At 50.6% G+C, this 17,097-nt stretch overlaps 1 protein-coding gene and 2 long non-coding RNA genes across 3 annotated transcripts in view; 1 reads left to right on the forward strand and 2 right to left on the reverse strand.

Annotated features, from left to right (window-relative positions):
• The window catches only part of LOC135975977 (uncharacterized), a 47,467-nt gene extending 44,687 nt beyond the window's left edge, over positions 1 to 2,780 (reverse strand). Inside the window, exon 1 of the long non-coding RNA XR_010593205.1 lies at positions 2,281 to 2,780. This is a non-coding gene — a long non-coding RNA (uncharacterized LOC135975977). The remainder of the gene's footprint in view (positions 1 to 2,280) is intronic.
• The window catches only part of LOC101944793 (zinc finger protein 3-like), a 439,596-nt gene that overhangs the window by 153,970 nt on the left and 268,529 nt on the right, over positions 1 to 17,097 (reverse strand). The window lies entirely within an intron of this gene.
• On the forward strand, positions 1,385 to 13,075 carry LOC101942986 (uncharacterized). The gene is made up of 3 exons (XR_010593210.1): positions 1,385 to 1,742; positions 4,780 to 4,920; positions 12,960 to 13,075. It is a non-coding gene; the product is annotated as an uncharacterized LOC101942986 (long non-coding RNA).

The raw sequence follows: 17,097 nt of genomic DNA on the forward strand, positions 1-17,097 counted from the left end.
CTCTGTAGGGGTCTGTGCAGTTCCTGGCACAATGAATGCCCCAAACTTGGTCAGGGTTTGTGCAGTGCCCGGCACACTGGGGGACCTGATCTCAGGCAAGACCTGAGCCACGCTCGGTATGATAAGAACCCTGATCTCAGTCAGACACCTGGAGAGAAAAGTGGGAAGATTTTCAAGAATTTGATATCAGTAGTTCAGAACAGAGGAGAAAATGGGTCACAAACTAAATATTTGCCAATATAAGAGAGAAGCACCAACATCTGGGGAGATTTTATGTCACCATTCCACAGTTCAAGAGAAAAGAGGCAAAAAAAGAGGGGATTATACAGCTGATATTCAATCAACAACAGAATGGGATGGATTCTTCTTGCCTCACATTCACATGGCCGGCAGGGAGCCCTGGGTGATGTCGCTTTCACAGGGGAAAGGAGTGGGGCTGGAGTCAGAAGATCACTGGCTGTGGGGTCTGGAAATGTGACTAGCAGGCGGTGGGAGGCTGTGGGGGGCAGAAGCTGCTGGGTTGGGCAGGGTGGGGGAGGGGGGAAGTAGCTGGGACTGGGAAACCTGGGGCTGGGCCCTCTCTATGGCGGACACTTTCTCCTCCCCTCCCTGGCCTTTCCATGCCCTGTTGCCAGCAGAGAGTGGTCCCCCCAGCCCAGTGGTATCCCTGACTCAGGGCTCTCCCAGCCTCTGCCCATTAACCCTCTTCCCAGTTCAGAAATCACTCAGGGGAACCATTTCCCACCTAAACAAGGACAAATCACTGTAGGTAAAAATGGGGGGAAACACCCCAAACCTGAGATTTGAATTGGGCATTGGCGAAGTGGAGAGAAAATGGGGCACAATCGGGGGAGGGGAACAGAGACCTTCTCAGGGATTTGAGGGAAAAGGGAGGGTCACCCTGGATGTTGCTCGTTGCTCTCTAGAGAGAAAGGGGGCAGGGCTGGAGAGGATGGGGGGTCCCCACGGGAAGGGGCAGCGGTAAATCCGAGGGGATCTCAACCCCCCTTCCTCTCCCCGCTCCTCGGGGGGTCACCTGCTCTTCTCCTTCCCCCCCCCTCCTCCGTCCAGGCTGCACAGACATGTATCCATCCGCCACTTTCCCAGGTCTCCGCCCCCCGGCAGCCCCCGTCCAGCCCCACGCCGGGACCCCAGTGGGGGCTGGTCCCCGCCCCCCGGGATCTCCCGTGGGGCCCCAGGGCAGAGCCTGGCCGGGCCCGGGGGCGTTGGGATCCTGCGGGGACAGCAGCTCCGAGCCCCCCGCGGGCGCTGCCCCCAGGGAGCAGATCCCGGCGCTGCGAGATGCCGGGTCCCCGCCTTGGACACGGGGGTAGAGTCACCGCCTGGCCCCGCCCCCGGGGCTCGCTCCGGTACCTGGAGGCTGCAGCTACCCACGTGCCCCGATGCTCTGGGAAATGCAGCCTCTGCGCATGTGGGATTCTGCCCCGCCCCCGCGATTTGCGCATGCCCAGAGCCGGGAAACACGGGGCGGGGTCCCATCTGTCCCTGCCCCAGCCTCTGTGGGCGGGTCAGAGACAAGCGCTCGAGCGGCACAAAAGTCTTCTCCGGCTCCGGCAGAGGCTCCAACGGCCCCGCACGAGCCAGGCAGAGCCGCAGCGCCCCGCCCGCGTTCGCAGCCCGGCTCGTCCTCCCCCCACCTAACGTCACTTCCGCTCCCGGGAGACTCAGGAACTACATCTCCCAGCCTGCCCCGGGGGCGGCCTCCGCCCTCTGCAGCCGAGGTAAGGGAGGGCCCCGAGACCAGGCTGACCGTTTCCTTATCTCCTCTCCCCTCGGAAAGACCCCGCCCCCAGCCGGCGCCTCTGAGACCCGCCCCCCCGGGAATAGCGGCCCCGCCCGAAGCCCTCGGCCCCTCCCCGCTTCTCAGGCGAACTCTCGTGTCCCGGGTGCTGCGCTGCGGGGGGAGCCGGGGCTGCTCGCGGGGCGCGGAGAGCCTCAGCCCCGGGGTCTTTGGCCCGGCTGCACCCCCGGGGTGTGAGCGCCGCGCGCCCCTGTCCCTGCCCGGCGCGCAGAGTCCCCCGTGTGCCATGACTGGCTGCGGGGGTTCAGTGTGTACTGACCGCGCTGGTGCTTTTTCTGTGGCCTGTTGTAAAACTAGGGCCACATCTGGATGAGTTGATGGACCCCCCGGAAGACCCCTGTGCACCCCCAGGTGTTCGTGTCCCCCTGGTTGAGAACCACTGATGTAGGGAGACCAGGCTCACCCGCCATCCCGGCTTCCAGCACCGCACCCTGGGCGGCTGGTTCGGCTTTGCTCACCTTGCATCAGCCTCAACTCAGCTTCACTGGGTCACCACCTCCGACCATGGCCCCGTGGGCAGGAGTCAGACACAGGGAGTCTCCTCTCAGGGCTAAAAGCAGCAACTGCTCCATGAAGGGTCGGTGCTGATGAAGCAATTATTGACACTTTCCCTAGTCTCCTTTTCAGATTTTGCCCCATTTGCTCTCTAATTCTCCAATGTTCATTTAACAGTCTCAGGTTTGGGATATTTTCCCACTCGTTTGACCTGCGGCCAATTTTCTTTCTTTCTTTGGGAAATTGTCCTCAATCATTCCCCAAATGAGAAGGGGCTTAATGGGTGCAGCTTGCAGAGTCCTGAGACACAGCTGCCTCTGGGGTGGGATGGGGTGACCATTCTCTGCCAGAAATAAGGCAAGGAAGGGGACAGGAGGAAAAAGTCCCCACTGGAGACCGTCCAGCCCAAGGTTACACAGTCCTGGCTACTGCTACCCCCAACTGCCCAATGCAGCTCTCCGCAGCTGCCAGTCAGCTGCCCGCCCCTGCTGCTGCCTCCTCCCCACTGACAGGGACTTTTCCTGCTCCATACTCCCCTCACATACCCTCTTAAACCACCTGCCCAAAGGGCTCCCTGCTGCCCATGTGAAGGGTGTGTGTGTGTGTGGGAAATTATTACTGTCTGTTTATGGAACTTCCATATACAATCCTGTCAAACTGTCCAACTCCTCTCACTTACTTAGTATAAAATCCCTTCAGAACCAGGTGCTTTTCTCTCATTATCAAATATTTCTTTTTTAGACCTATTTCTTCCCCAGTTCTCAAAGATGGATCTAAAATATCCTATGTGCAGTGCTGTAGCCATGGTGGTCCCAGGATAGTGGAGGCTGCCCCCTTGATTTATACACATATGTTCCGTGTTATTCCCCATCCCATTCCTTATGAATCTGAACATGTTCACTTTTTTGCTGGCAGCTGTGCACTGAGTGGCGCTTTTCATTGATCTGTCTACAGCTACGTGCAGATCCCTTTCTTTAGTTGTGTAGCCGATATGTTCTGCTGACACTGCTAGGTGTAATGCATGTTCAGTGGGGGTTTCTCCCCTACTAATGTTGGGGTGTCCTTCTCCTATAGGTTAGTATATTAATGATCTCATCTTGGTGTCATGTGTGTCACATAACTCTATATGCATCCGAAGAAGTGGGCTGTAGTCCACGAAAGCTTATGCTCTAATAAATTTGTTAGTCTCTAAGGTGCCACAAGTACCCCCGTTCTTTTTGCGGATACAGACTAACACGGCTGCTACTCTGAAACCTAACAATATGAAATTCACTCTCATTTTACCTCTTTACCTACTATTAACTATCAATATGAAATTCCTCACATTTTTCCACTTTCCTTTCTAATTTGTGAAAATTGATAACAAATTCTCCAGATTTCCACCCTTTCCTCTTTAATGACTTAACATGGATATCAGCTGTCAGATTTTGTCATGTAATTATCAAATGTCTGTTAAAAAGCATCTTGTGTTTGGAGACAATCCCATGTTTAGTTGCAGCAAGTTGTGTTTTGGAGAGAATTTGTTGCCTTGGTCATTCTCCATCCTGGCAGTTGCAGGGAGTTAAATGGTCAACTTTCCCCTCTCGTTTGAGACTCATTTCTTTCCCCCTTATCTTCATTAAAATGTTTGGTGATGAAAGTGACTTGCCCCATATTTAATATACATCAAAGCCAGAGGCCTCTCCCTGTTTGGGGGAACGGTGTCACCCAGCTGCTCACAGGACAGTTAGCTGGACCCTTTTCTTCTCCTCCGGGGCACAGGACGAGGGCTCAGTCTGTGCCTGGCTCCTTGCTGCCCAGGCTGCACTCAGAGTGGCTGAGAATCTCCATGCTACTGTATTAGTCCCTCACCATGTTCACCAGCAGTATCTCAAACCCCCATGACAAATGGTCTCCATGAGGGGTTGCTTCGCCCAGTGCTGAGATATAGTCGTGTCTGGAGTGTGTCCCTATTGGCCATTATCTGCCAGTCACCGGGCATGGAAGTTTCTTAAAAAATGTAGCTCCTCCATGCCATCCATTCTCCTGTTAAAGAAGCATCATCCAGGGCTCCCCACACCTGTGTGAATGGCTGGCAGGGGCTGCTGATAACACTCTATCCATTTATCGATACAAAATCCTGACAGCAAGGTGAGCTACTCTCCCCATTTTCAAAACTGGAGGAACTTCAGGTTTTGGAGGGAAAACTGTTGCTGTGAATCCTTCTCAGAAGAAGGGGCAGAGGGGGTGAGGGAGGAGGAAAGGACTCTGGCCGTCTTCCCTCCTGAGCCATGTTTCTGGTCTCACTGAGATGAGTGTTACTCAAGAGACACTTCAAGGAAGAACATGAAGTGACTCCAGATTAACATGGGGGCAAATAAAATCAGGATATGTCCCTGTGGCGAGGGGGAGGGGCTGTGTGTGTTTCAGTTGTTGCTAACGGGGGAAAGCCAATGTCTGACTGTGTCTCTCTCTCTTCTCAGGAGATTGGGGTTGAGCTTCCTGGGTCAGACGCTGCTGCCTGCATTGTGATCTGGGAGCCCAGACTGAGCAGCTGCTGCTCCCCTGGTGGGGTGGGGGCTTGGGAGTGACTTGGAGTGAAGCTTCCTCTGTGCCCAGGCAAGGTGAGGACTTTCTCCAGCTGTAATTAGCTCCGTGGGCCAGCCCTAGGCTCTGCCCACACCAATATCTGAGCCAGATACTCCAGGTGATTGATAGAGCCCTCAGGGAAGGTGCTGGGGATGGGCATGAAACTGACTGTGCACAAATAGCCCCTCCTCACCCCACAGCTCTCCTCCCCTTAGCAATTGCAGGAGCTGATCCAGCCATAGGAGAGCGAACACCCAGGAATGGCTGTCTGTCCGCCAGAGGGGGAGGGAGAGGAGATAGGAAACACAAGGAGAAAAGGGAGAGAAAGATTAATAGGGGCAGTGGGAGAAATAATTGGGGGGGAGAGATTCCCAGATCTCTAACCTGCCCCCACACACTTACTGTAGCATCCATGTGCAGATTCACTTTCCAGTGAACAAGGTGAGGTGCAGGGAGAGGAAAGGTCAATTCCTGACTCTCCCTGTGCCTGGGCTGTGGGAGTGTGCTGCCATGTCAGGGGACCATGTTAGGGGAAATCTCCCAAGTCACTCCTTTTGTTTTGCTCTTGTCTCGTATTTCGTTCCCAGACTTTGTCACTGGGAGGGTTTCAAAATGTCACAGTTGTTTAGTGCTAGTGGGGTGGGCCGGGTCAGTGGAGTAATAAAATGATCGAACATTTCCTCAGAATAGAATAGTAGAACTGTAGAGCTGGAATGAACAATGAGAGGTCATCTAGTCCACCCCCAACACTGAGGTGTTTGTCCAACCTGTCCTTAAAAATCTCCAATGATGGCGATTCCATAACATCCTTTGGTAACCTATTCCAGTACTGAACTAACCTTTGTCACAACTGAGTCACATGGATGGCTCAGATTCAATTTGTGATCCACTATAACCCCCCAAAACAACAAGGAGTCTGGTGGCACCTTAAAGACTAACAGATTTATTTGGGCATAAGCTTTCGTGAGTTAAAACCTCACTTCTTCGGATGCATAGAAGAAGTGAGGTTTTAACTCATGAAAGCTTATGCCCAAATAAATCTGTTAGTCTTTAAGGTGCCACCAGACTCCTTGTTGTTTTTGTAGATACAGACTAACACGGCTACCCCCTGATACTTATAACCCCCAGATCTTTTGAGTAGTATTGCCCCCTAGCCACTTAGTCCCCCGTTTGTAGTTGTGCATTGGATTTTCCTTCCCTAAAATGTAGTACTTTGCAGGTTGGATACAAATCAAACAATTGGAATTTTTTGATAAAATGCTTTTTTAGGAAAAAACTATTTAAAGATAGATACCTTTATAGCTCAGAGATCTCATCATGGAATAGGGATTATAAATTCTAATTCTATAGTATGAGACAATATATTCATGTAATGTTTAAGAAAAGTTTTGTAAATGAGTTCCATTAGTTCATGGATTTAGGGACCCAATCTTATGGGGTTTCAGGGACTTCTGTTTCGATTATTGAGGTTAATCTTTCTATCTACCCAATGGGGCTCAGTGCTCAGTCTAAAAGATACCATCAGAGATGGTTAGTTTTGCAATTCTCAAACTGTGGATTTGTGTCTCCAGAGATAACGTGCTTGTTAACAGCAAAAATGTTTTAAAATAAATAATATATAGAGGTGAGAAATAACACACCTCAACCTTATTGTCCCTCTGCAAATTTGTGTACACAGAGTCAATCCCTTACCTCACTCTAAAAGTGCAAAGTTTTAAAAAGTTCAATGAATAGAAGATTGTTGGGGGCGGAATAGATCTGGACAAAGAGAAGAAGTCTGGAGATAAATGTGAGAAGGGAGGGACGGATAGTAGAAACAAAAGTGAAACTATTCAAGCAGCATATTCCAGAAGTCTTGAGGTCTTTCTGACTGTAGCCTTCATTGATTTGAGATCTACCATACCGTTTTCTCACTAGCAGGAAAAACCTATAATGGCAGCAGGCCATAAAAGAGACCCAGTTTGGGAATATTTTAATGAAGTTCCTCTACCTGTGGGTAAGGCAGGCATGAGTGCAAAATGCAAACAGTGCAACAAAGAAATGCAAGGCCTGATTGCCTGAATGAAACAACATAATGAGAAGTGTTCCTTCTCAGGAGGAAGCTGTGTTGAAGATGCCATAGGATCTTCGCTATCTTGAGAACCCCTTCATGCACAGGCAGGGTGACCAGGGGGGCGTAGAGGTCAAGAGGATATTGAAAAGGGTTCCCCCTCCTACTCCGCCATCTCCTTCACTTCCAGCCCCAAGTTCTCGGCCACGTGTCAAAGTAGCGCTTGATGCTTCCTAAAGTCATCCAGTGGGCTAGCCCTCAAAGGTCCCGCGACCGTTTTGTCTGGGCTGTGGGAGGTCCTGTGGTGTCGATTGGCACCGGGGATGGAGGCAAAAGGGTGGGCCTGGGTTGTGTCTGTGACCAACAAGAAGGACAAACAAGGTCACACCTCCTCAACTCCCAAGAACAAAGAGGACAAATTTGGGAGAAAAGTTTATTCTACCACCAGCTTACAATTTCAGGTGGCAAACCATCAGTCCCTGTTGGGCAGATATAACTTTAACCTCTGGGACGGTCTCAAAAAGTTCCAGGAATCCCTCCCACAAAGTCTAGCCCAAGAGTTTGGCACCCTGGTGGAAGAGGGTACCGCGGCGGCCAGATGCTCCCTGTAGATGGCATGAGATGCGGCAGACTCGGCGGCTCGGGTGGTCGCATCAGTGGTTGTTATGTAGTTCCTAGCTCCAAATGGTGGGCTTCTCTCAGGAGATGCAGGCTTCAATTCAAGACCTCCCCTTCGACGGGGTTGGTCTTTTCTCCAAGCAGATGGACGCCAGGCTGCGCGGGTTGAAGGACACTAGAGCTACCCTTCGCTCGTTGGGCATGCACACGCCACAGTCTGCTAGAAAGCACATCTGGCCACCCTGGCCGCCAAGACTCTAGCAACCCCATCAGGGCTCTGCAATATGAAGGAATGCTAGTTTTAGTTGTCGATGCCCTTCTTTCTCCTGCTCACCTGTGCAACCTGAACCCGCCAAACATCTAGGGGGCCAAAAGTGCTCATTTTGAGGGTGTGCCCGAAAGCGACGCCCCAGTCAGTCACCTGGATCCTTCCCGCCTTTTCCTCAACCGCCTCTCTCCGTACCATTCGACCTGGTCACAAGTTACGTTGGACCGCTGGGTCCTGGACATAATAGCTCGGGGCTATACCCTGCAATTTTTGCCGCCCCTCCCTCCCACTTCCCTGTCCCTTTTCAGGGACCCTTCTCATGAGAAACTCCTCATTCAGGAGGTCGAAAAGCTCCTGGACTTGGCGACTGTGGAGGAAGTTCCTTGGGAAATATAAGGAAGAGGATTCTACTCCTGCTACTTCCTAATCCAGAAGGCTAAAGGGGACCTAAGACCCATCCTGGACCTGCATGACCTCAACAAGTCTCTCAAGAAGTTGAAGTTTCGCATGGTCTCTCTGGCCTTCATCATCCCTTCCCTGGATCTGGGAGACTGGTATGCCACTCTCGACTTAAAGGATGCTTACTTTGATGTCTACATATTCCTGGGACACAGGCGTTTCCTGTGTTTCATGGTAGCCGGGCACCACTTCCAGTTCACAGCACTGCCCTTTGGCCTGTCCTCGGCTCCCAGAGTGTTCACAAAATGTGTGACACCAGTGGCAGCTTACCTGACATGTTGAGGAGTCCAGATCTTCCCGTAACTCGACGACTGGTTCATCAAGGGCAGGTCTCCAGGGCAGGTGCAAAGGAGCCCTGATCTGGTGTGCTCCACCTGCAATGACCTGGGCCTGCTAATAAACACAGAAAAGTCCACATTGATGCCAGTCCAATGCATAGAATTTATTGGAGCGGTTCTCAACGACTCACGGGCTAGGGCCTGCTTTCCGGAGGTGCATTTTTGGGCCATGTTGGACCTGATCTCCCACATAAAGAGTCACCTGCTCACCACAGCCTGCATGTGCCTGCGACTTCATCTATGGCCTCTGCAAGCATGGCTGGCCTTGGTCTATATCCCCAGCAGGCACGCCCTGGACCAAGTCGTCACGGTGCCGAGCCACATCCTCTCGTCCCTGGACTGGTGGCTGGATCCCAAGTCAGTGCTACAAGGAGTTCCCTTCATGACCCCATCTCCGCCACTCACCCTGGTCTTGGACATGCAGGTCCTGACAGACAATACCGCCGCAATGCATTACATCAACAGACAGGGCCGTGCCAGGTCTTCAGCCCTTTGTTGGGAGGCGCTCAGCCTCTGGGACTTTTGTGTGCAGCATGCCATTCATCTGGTAGCCACCCACCTGCCTGGAACCAAGAACATCCTGGCAGATCACCTCAGCAGGACCTTCTCGTCTCACCATGAATGGTCACTCCATCTGGAGGTGGAAAACCTGGCGACGCTGCACCTGACAACTTGACTTCTGTGTGGCTAAGTATGGATGAATGGCAGTGCTTCGATGGTGTCCAGCAGGTCCTGCTGGGCAGCAGGAAACCCTCCACCATGGCTACCTGTAGCGAGGCAGTGTGGCTCCCCGCCACCCCGGAGGGGGAAGAGCCCATCTGGAGGCTGGAGTGGGCGGAGCTAGGGAGCTCAGAGGGTCAGGCGGCAACCCGGAAGTATAAAGGCTCGCCCTCAGAACTCAGTCAAGGCCCAGCCGCCGGAGAGACCAGACGTCTCCAGCCTAGCTCGTGGCTGGGAAAACTCTGCGGCCCAAGGCGGCCGCCAGGAGCTGCCGGGCCTGCCCTGCGGCCGCTTTCCGGAGGAGCTGCCAGGCTTGCCGATCAATCCCAGCCCTGAAGAACCCATGGTCCTGGATCCCCCAGAGGCCGACACCAGGACCCAGGTAGGCCCTGAGGGGGAGTGTGGAAGTAGCCCGGGGGCAGCCGACCCCAGTCTGGCTGCAGCACTGCCAGAGCCTATATCGGTGTGTTGCGGCCAGGATCCCCACTGACAGCAGCGGGTCTTCTGCCGCTGCTAGGGCCCCGGGCTGGGACGCAGTGGAGTGGGAGGGCCTGCGTCCCCCCTGCCACCCAACTTATGGGTGGCAGACCCCCCCTCTCCCTGACCTGAGGAGGCTGGGACCTGTTGTTACTGCTCAGCCCTGACTGAGGGCCTGAGCTCCTGGCTCAGCGTTTGCTGCCCCGCTCTGACTTAGGGCCTGGGCTTAATCCTTTTCTACTTGTGGCTCAGTCCTGACTGAGCCCTGACTCAGTGTTGTTGCCCCGCCCTGAGCCAGGGCCGGGTTTACCGTGTTGCTTCCAGTTACAGCAAGGGCTGCTGAGGGAGACCCCACAGCCAGATGAATCCCCCCCAAGCTCAATGGGGCCTAGTGAGCCGGTGTGGCTCCCTGCCACCCTGGAGAGGGTTGAGCCCTGGCAAACCCTTGTACACTACCTCTATTGCAAAGTGGAAGTAGTTCACGTGTTGGGCCTCTGATTGACACATTTGCACTGAAGAGGCCCTGCTGCAGCACATCCTGGACTTTTGTTTCAGCTTAAGCTCCAGGGCCTGTCACTATCTTTCTTCAGGGTACACCCGGCGGCCATTTTGTCATTCCATCCTCCGTTTCAAGGCAGGACCTGGGGATTACAGTGGATGAGAAGCTGGATATGAGTCAGCAGTGTGCCCTTGTTGCCAAGAAGGTTAACGGCATATTGGGCTGCATTAGTAGGAGCATTGCCAGCAGATCAAGGGAAGTATTGATTCCCCTCTATTCGGCACTGATGAGGCCATATCTGGAGCATTGTGTCCAGTTTTGGGCCCCCCACTACAGAAAGGAGGTGGACAAATTGGAGAGAGTCCAGCAGAGGGCAACGAAAATTATTAGGGTGCTGAGACACATGACTTACGAGGAGAGGCTGAGGGAACTGGGATTGTTCAGTCTGCAGAAGAGAAGAGTGAGAGGGGTTTGGTAGCAGCCTTCAACTACCTGAAGGGGGGTTCCAAAGAGGATGGAGCTCGGCTGTTCTCAGTGGTGGCAGATGACTGAACAAGAAGCAATGGTCTCGAGTTGCAGTGAGGGAGGTCTAGGTTGGATATTAGGAAACACTATTTCACTACGAAGATGATGAAGCACTGGAATGGGTTACCTAGGGAAGTGGTGGAATCGCCATCCGTAGAGGTTTTTAAGGCCTAGCTTGACACAGCATTGGCTGGGATGATTTAGTTGGTGTTTGGACTAAATTACCTCCTGAAGTCTCTTCCAACCCTTAAAAAAAAAAAGTCTTCACCCATTCCATGATGGCGTGCGGTTCTTGAAAGGTCTGGAGCACCTCTACCCTCATGTCTGGGACCTTGCTCCCCTCGGGATGTGACTCTTCTGCTGTCAAGGCTCATGGGTCCCAGCTTTGAACCCTTTGCTTCTTGCTCCCTCCTGCTTCTCTCCTGGAAGATCTCCTTCTTGGTTGCTATAACTTTGGCTCATAGGGTGTCCAACATCAGGGCACTCACATCAGAGCCGCCTTATACGGTCTTCTATAAGGACAAGATCCATCTGCATCTGCACCTGGCTTTTCTGCCCAAGCTCGTCTCCCAGTTTCATACTGGTCAAGACATATATTTACTGGTCTTTTGTCCAAAGCCTCATGGAATGGATGAGGAATGCAGGCTGCATATCCTGGACGTCAGACGGGAGCTGGCCTTGTACATGGATAGAATGAAGATGTTCTGAACGTCAATGCAGTTGTTCATTTCTGTCGCAGATGAAGGGTTGCCCAGTGTCTGCCCGGAGAATCTCATCTTGGATCACGGCCTGCATCCACTACTCTTATGAACTGGTGAAGATGCCCCTGCCGACTAGCATGATGGGTCATTCCACTAGGGCGCAGGAATCATCAGCAGCCTTCCTGGCGCATGTGCCGATCCAAGAAATCTGTCTGGCTACAACCTGGTGAGATAATGCGATGTTTATTGGGGTTAGTTTCCAAGCAAGTATATTCCAAAGCCCTTCACACCAGTCGGGCTTATCTCTTTACTCCGATAGAGTCTGTTCCCCAGTGTTCCGTTCCCAACTCTGACACCGCAGAGCTTTTATCCTGCAACCCTCTTCCCAGCTCTGATGCCGCAGAGCCTTGCCTGTGTCCCAGTTCCCTTAACAAACATGATTCCAATTTCCCTTACCCCTCCTGTTTGACCCCAGTTTATATAGTAATATTCTCAGCTATACCTTAACCCATCATTATACTGAAATTTAACTAACCAATCCTAACATATTGTGACATAATTCCCTAACCAATTATATCCCACTACCCTAATTAACTTACACTTAGCAAAATTAATTATACAGCAGACAGAAACAATTAAAGAACCAGACAGATTAACAATAGAAAAGGGGGAGACCATAAAGATAAAACAATATAGAAATGAGGGTTTCACAACCAGAACCATTGATAAGTGATTTCTTGCCAGACATGATGCTATCAAACTAAGTTTTCTTTAACGGTCTTAAGATCTGTTTCTTTATCTGGTGGTGATGGGCACTGTCAGGACGGGATCGTCTTCCTAACAGCCCAATACCCCCTTATTTTAGTGTGACTGGTTTGGGATGTGATGATGTGAGCATATGCTTCCCAGCTTGTGGCTGCCCCTGCTGCTTAGCCAAAGAACAAGGCCTCAGACTATCCTAGTGAGACAAGGCCCATACACAGGCAGACTGTGATTTTGATTCTTTGTTTTTATACCCCTGTAACTAGCTAAGTGATAAAAATACACCTAAGTTCTTAAAGTATAGGCTTTACGGACAGGCCTGAATATCTCTATTCTAACAGTGGGTTCTACCCCTTCCCCCATTCTGTGTCTGTCTTGTCTATTTAGATTGTAAATTCTTCAGGGCATGGGCCATCTACTATTCTCTGTTTGTACTTTGCCTACCACAATGGGGACCCAGTGTTAGTTGGTCCTTAGGCACTAAGGTAATTAATATGATTTACATTAATAACTCTCCTGCCACTTTGAGCCAAGGAAGCTGGTCTTGGGATCTTACTGCTTAAAAATGAGCTGGGGTTAAAACCATGGAATATTCTTTGTGACAAGTATCCCACAAATGCCATGGACCTCCTCCCTTGTTTTCTTTGCCTTGAGTAGTGTTTCCAGTTTCCAAACCTGGTGCGATCTTGCAGCTGGAACAAGGGGAAGAGCTGTGGATCCCAGACCTCCAGAGTTCTGAGAAAGAAGTGCTCCCGAGAGCTGCCTGCACAGGTAGGGAATTGGTTACACCAACTCAAAATCTGTCCGTGAATACAGGAAACATTTGGGATGACCTACAAAGACCTTGTGAGCTCTCCAAATTCAGGATTGTTCCCTGCAGATGTGGAATCATGAGGCAGATGTCACTCAGGGCTTCCCTCGTATTCTGACTGACAACTGGCAGCAGGTCCCTCCCCGATCTCGCTTTCCCCTGAGTGTTCTGGTGAGATGTGGACCCAAAACTGATCCCTTCCTCTCTCCTCTGGGGAAGGTTTTGGGGAAAATCAGCTCCTGATAGGTTTGATTTCTCCCGCATATATTTTGGTTTCTTCATCCTTTTTTCCGTTCTTCTCTCTGAGATTTCCTTTCTTTCCGGCACAGGCAGTGACCTATGTCTGGATTCTTTCTGTCTCCCATCAGGTGTTGGGATGATGAGTGAGAATGAGGAGGAGAAACCCCAGCAGGAAGATGCTGAGCAAGTAGAACCACATGGGACGTTATCAGGAAGATCCAAAGGGAATGTTTCCAGGAGTTGTGCACTCCCAGAAAAAGCAAAAGCCTGTGAGACTCAGCAGATGCCAGAAGAAAACTTGAGGATCCACTCAGACCTTATTACACATGAGAGAATCAACTTGGAAGAGCCACGCTACACATGCCATGAGTGTGGGAAAAGCTTCAATGGGAGCTCTCACCTTCTCAGACATCAGGGAATCCACAGAGGAGAGAAGCCCTACACATGTTCTGAGTGCGGGAATAGCTTCAGTCAGAACTATACCCTTATCAGACATTGGAGAACCCACACTGGAGAGAAACCTTACATGTGCTCTGAGTGTGGGAAAAGCTTCAATCAGAGCTCAAACCTTATCAGACATAGGAAAATACACACAGGTGAGAAACCTTATGAATGCTCTGAGTGTGGGAAACACTTCATTCATAGTTCAGCCCTCATCTCACATCAGAAAATCCACACAGGAGAGACACCCTACATATGCTCTGAGTGTGGGAAAAGCTTTAATAATAGCTCTGACCTGATCACACATCGTAGAATCCACACAGGAGAGAAACCCTACTCGTGCGCTGAGTGCGGGAAAAGCTTCAATCAGAGCTCAATCCTTACTAGACATCAGAAAATCCACATGAGAGAGAACTGTAATAAATGCCTTGACTAGGGCTGGCCAAAGATTTTTTCTTTAAAAAAAAATCACATTTGCTGACTCCCACAGAGTGATCCTTGCACCATCTTCACCGTGGTCACTCAGCTCCCCCAGATGAGTTGCCTGCTTCTGCCTTTTGCAGCTCACCTTCTTTGGAGTCAGTCCTGTGATCTTTACTGTCAACTCCTTTCCTTTTGAGTCGTAGGAGTGTGTGTCCCTCCAGCCAGGAATGTTCATCAGCTCCAGGTGGGAGCGAGAGTTTTGATCCCAACAAGCTACACTGAGGCAAAAACTACCTGTGCCTTACATCCACTAGGACTGTACATGGCGCTGGCTACTCAAGTTAGTGATGTTGGTGTAAAAAGACAATTATAGTTGTAGTGCAGATGCAGCCCATGTGCAGTGGTTGCATTAGCTTTCCCCTTGACCTGACCTAAACTCCATCACTTTTTCTAGTTTAAACAAACCCTCAGCATCACGGTTATACTGTTCCCGCATTTCAAAGCAATAGTTAGTAATCGGTGACAATGAAATTAAACATGAAGTTAATTAGTGGAATGTAAGAGGCTGATTCTGTGATAACTTCCAGTGTTACAATATGATTCAGGTTTTCTTCAAGTTCTCTCCCTGCCCCCTCCTACTCTATCGAAATGGTGGCTAATCCTGAAATTAAAACCTCACTCCAAAGGAATTAGAACGGGGGAATATGTGAGAGAAATAGCATGTACAAGAATAGAGACCCAGTACGGGCTGTAATTATTTCTATTTAAAATTGAATTTATTTTGATAAATTTTAAAATAAATCTTCTGTTAAGAGGAAAATTACTTGAGACAAGTTGTGTAACCTTTTACCCATCCCCTACAGTTCTGATGTGTTTTTGTTTGTTTCTCCTCCGGTGGTTACTTTTTAATAAAAGAATTGTTTTGTTTGAAAGCAATCTTCTTTCCATTAATTGAAAGCAAACAGAGCCCTGCAAAGCAACAGGCAATTTTCTTAAGCCTTCATAGTGCATCATCTGCACCAATCACAATCACCTCCTAGCATTACAAGCACTGCACTGCTGTACATAGCAACAAATATTAGTGGCTTTCAGCTTCAAATTGCTGCCTCAAGGTATCCCTGATCCTTATGGCCCTTCGCTCCGCCCCTTTAACAGCCCTGGTCTCTGGCTTTTCAAATTCAGCCTCCAGGTGCTAAGCTTCAGTGGTCCAGCCCTGAATGAAGCTTTCACCCTTCCCTTCACAAATAAATGGCCAAAAGCACACTCAGCAGTCATTCTGCACTTGCTCAGCCCGTTGTTGAACTGCTCCCTGCTATTGTCAAGGTGCCCCATGTATGGCTTCATAAGTCACGGCACTAAGGGGTAGGCAGGGTCTCTCAGGGTTACAATGGGCATTTTGACTTCTCCTACAGTGATCTTCTGATCCAGAAAGAAAGTCTCTGCTTCCAGCTTCTTGAACAGGCCAGTGTTCTGAAAGATGCACCTTACCAGGCCAGCCTGCATTAATGTCCATGAAATGCCCACAGTGATCCACACGTGCCCGGAGAACCATAGAGAAGTATCCTTCTGATTAATGTACGCCGTGACTAGGTGGTCTGGTTCCAGAACTGGAATATGTGTGCCATCTATCGCCCACTGCAGTTAGGGAAGCCCATTTGTGCAAAGCCATCCACAATGTCGCACACGTTGCCCAGAGTCACAGTCTTTCTGAGCAGGATGCAATTAATGGCCCTGCACACATGTCCAACGGTTGACTTTCCCACCTCAAACTGATTAGCGACCGATTGGTAGCAGTCTGGAGTAGCCAGCAGCCAGCTTCCACAGTGCAATTGCCACGCACTTCTCCAATAACAGGGCAGCTCTCATTTTCGTGTGCTTGCGCTGCAGGGTTGGGACGAGCTCATCACAGAGTCCCATGAATGTGTCTTCCCTCATCCGAAAGCTCTGCAGCCACTGCTCATCATCCAAGATGTGTATGACGATTGATCCCACCACTCAGTGGTTGTTTCCCAAGCCCAAAAGCGGCTTTCTACTGTGGTCAGCACCTTCGTGAATAACACAAGCAATCTCGTGTCATAGCTACTATGCATGGCAAGATCAATGTCAAACTCCTCTTGCCTTTGTAGTTTAAGGAATAACTCCACTTCCACTCATGATGTGTTAGTAAGAGCGAGCAGCATATTGATCAACAGTGCAGAATCCATTTCTGCTGCCCAAAGAGGCAGAATGTGCAGTACACAAACCATTGAAAGATGGCGCCAAATGTGAATGGAAGCACAGGGATTGCTGGGATGCGAAGCAATGCATCATGGGGCATTGGGACAGGATCTGGGATGCCCTGTGACCCCCTCCAACTTCCCACAAATCTTAGGGGCAGAAGAGGAAGAGATGCTTAGTGGGATACTGAGTGTACCACTCTGAATACTGCTGCAAGTGCCACAAGTGTGAGCACGCTATTGCGCAGGCAGCTGACAGTGTGAACACACAATGGCAGTTTCCCTTCAGCACTCTCTGAGCGGCACTGTAACTCTGCCAGCGTAGACATAGCCTCAGAGAGACTGACTTCCAGGATCCCAGGACTGATCCCCTCTGGGGAATGAAGCACAATGTCGACAGGCTATGCAGCCTTCACTAGTCTCCCTGTACTGGAAAAGCCTGCTAGCCCAAAGTGCTGGAGCATCTATGCCATTACCTGGTTCCTAAACTGCAGCTACAGTTCCTACTCCAGGTGAATCCAAAGACCGAGAGGTGCAGAGATCTAACCCCTTATAATCTTAGAAACGTTTTGTTCCTTTTTCTATTTTTGTCCCTGTTTCTTTTTATGAACTTGGAGACCTCCCAACCTTTGTATTATACTGGGGTGTAACAGTGTAGCTCAGT

This window comes from Chrysemys picta, chromosome 16 (genome assembly GCF_011386835.1).
Source record: "Chrysemys picta bellii isolate R12L10 chromosome 16, ASM1138683v2, whole genome shotgun sequence".
NCBI lineage: Eukaryota > Metazoa > Chordata > Testudines > Emydidae > Chrysemys > Chrysemys picta.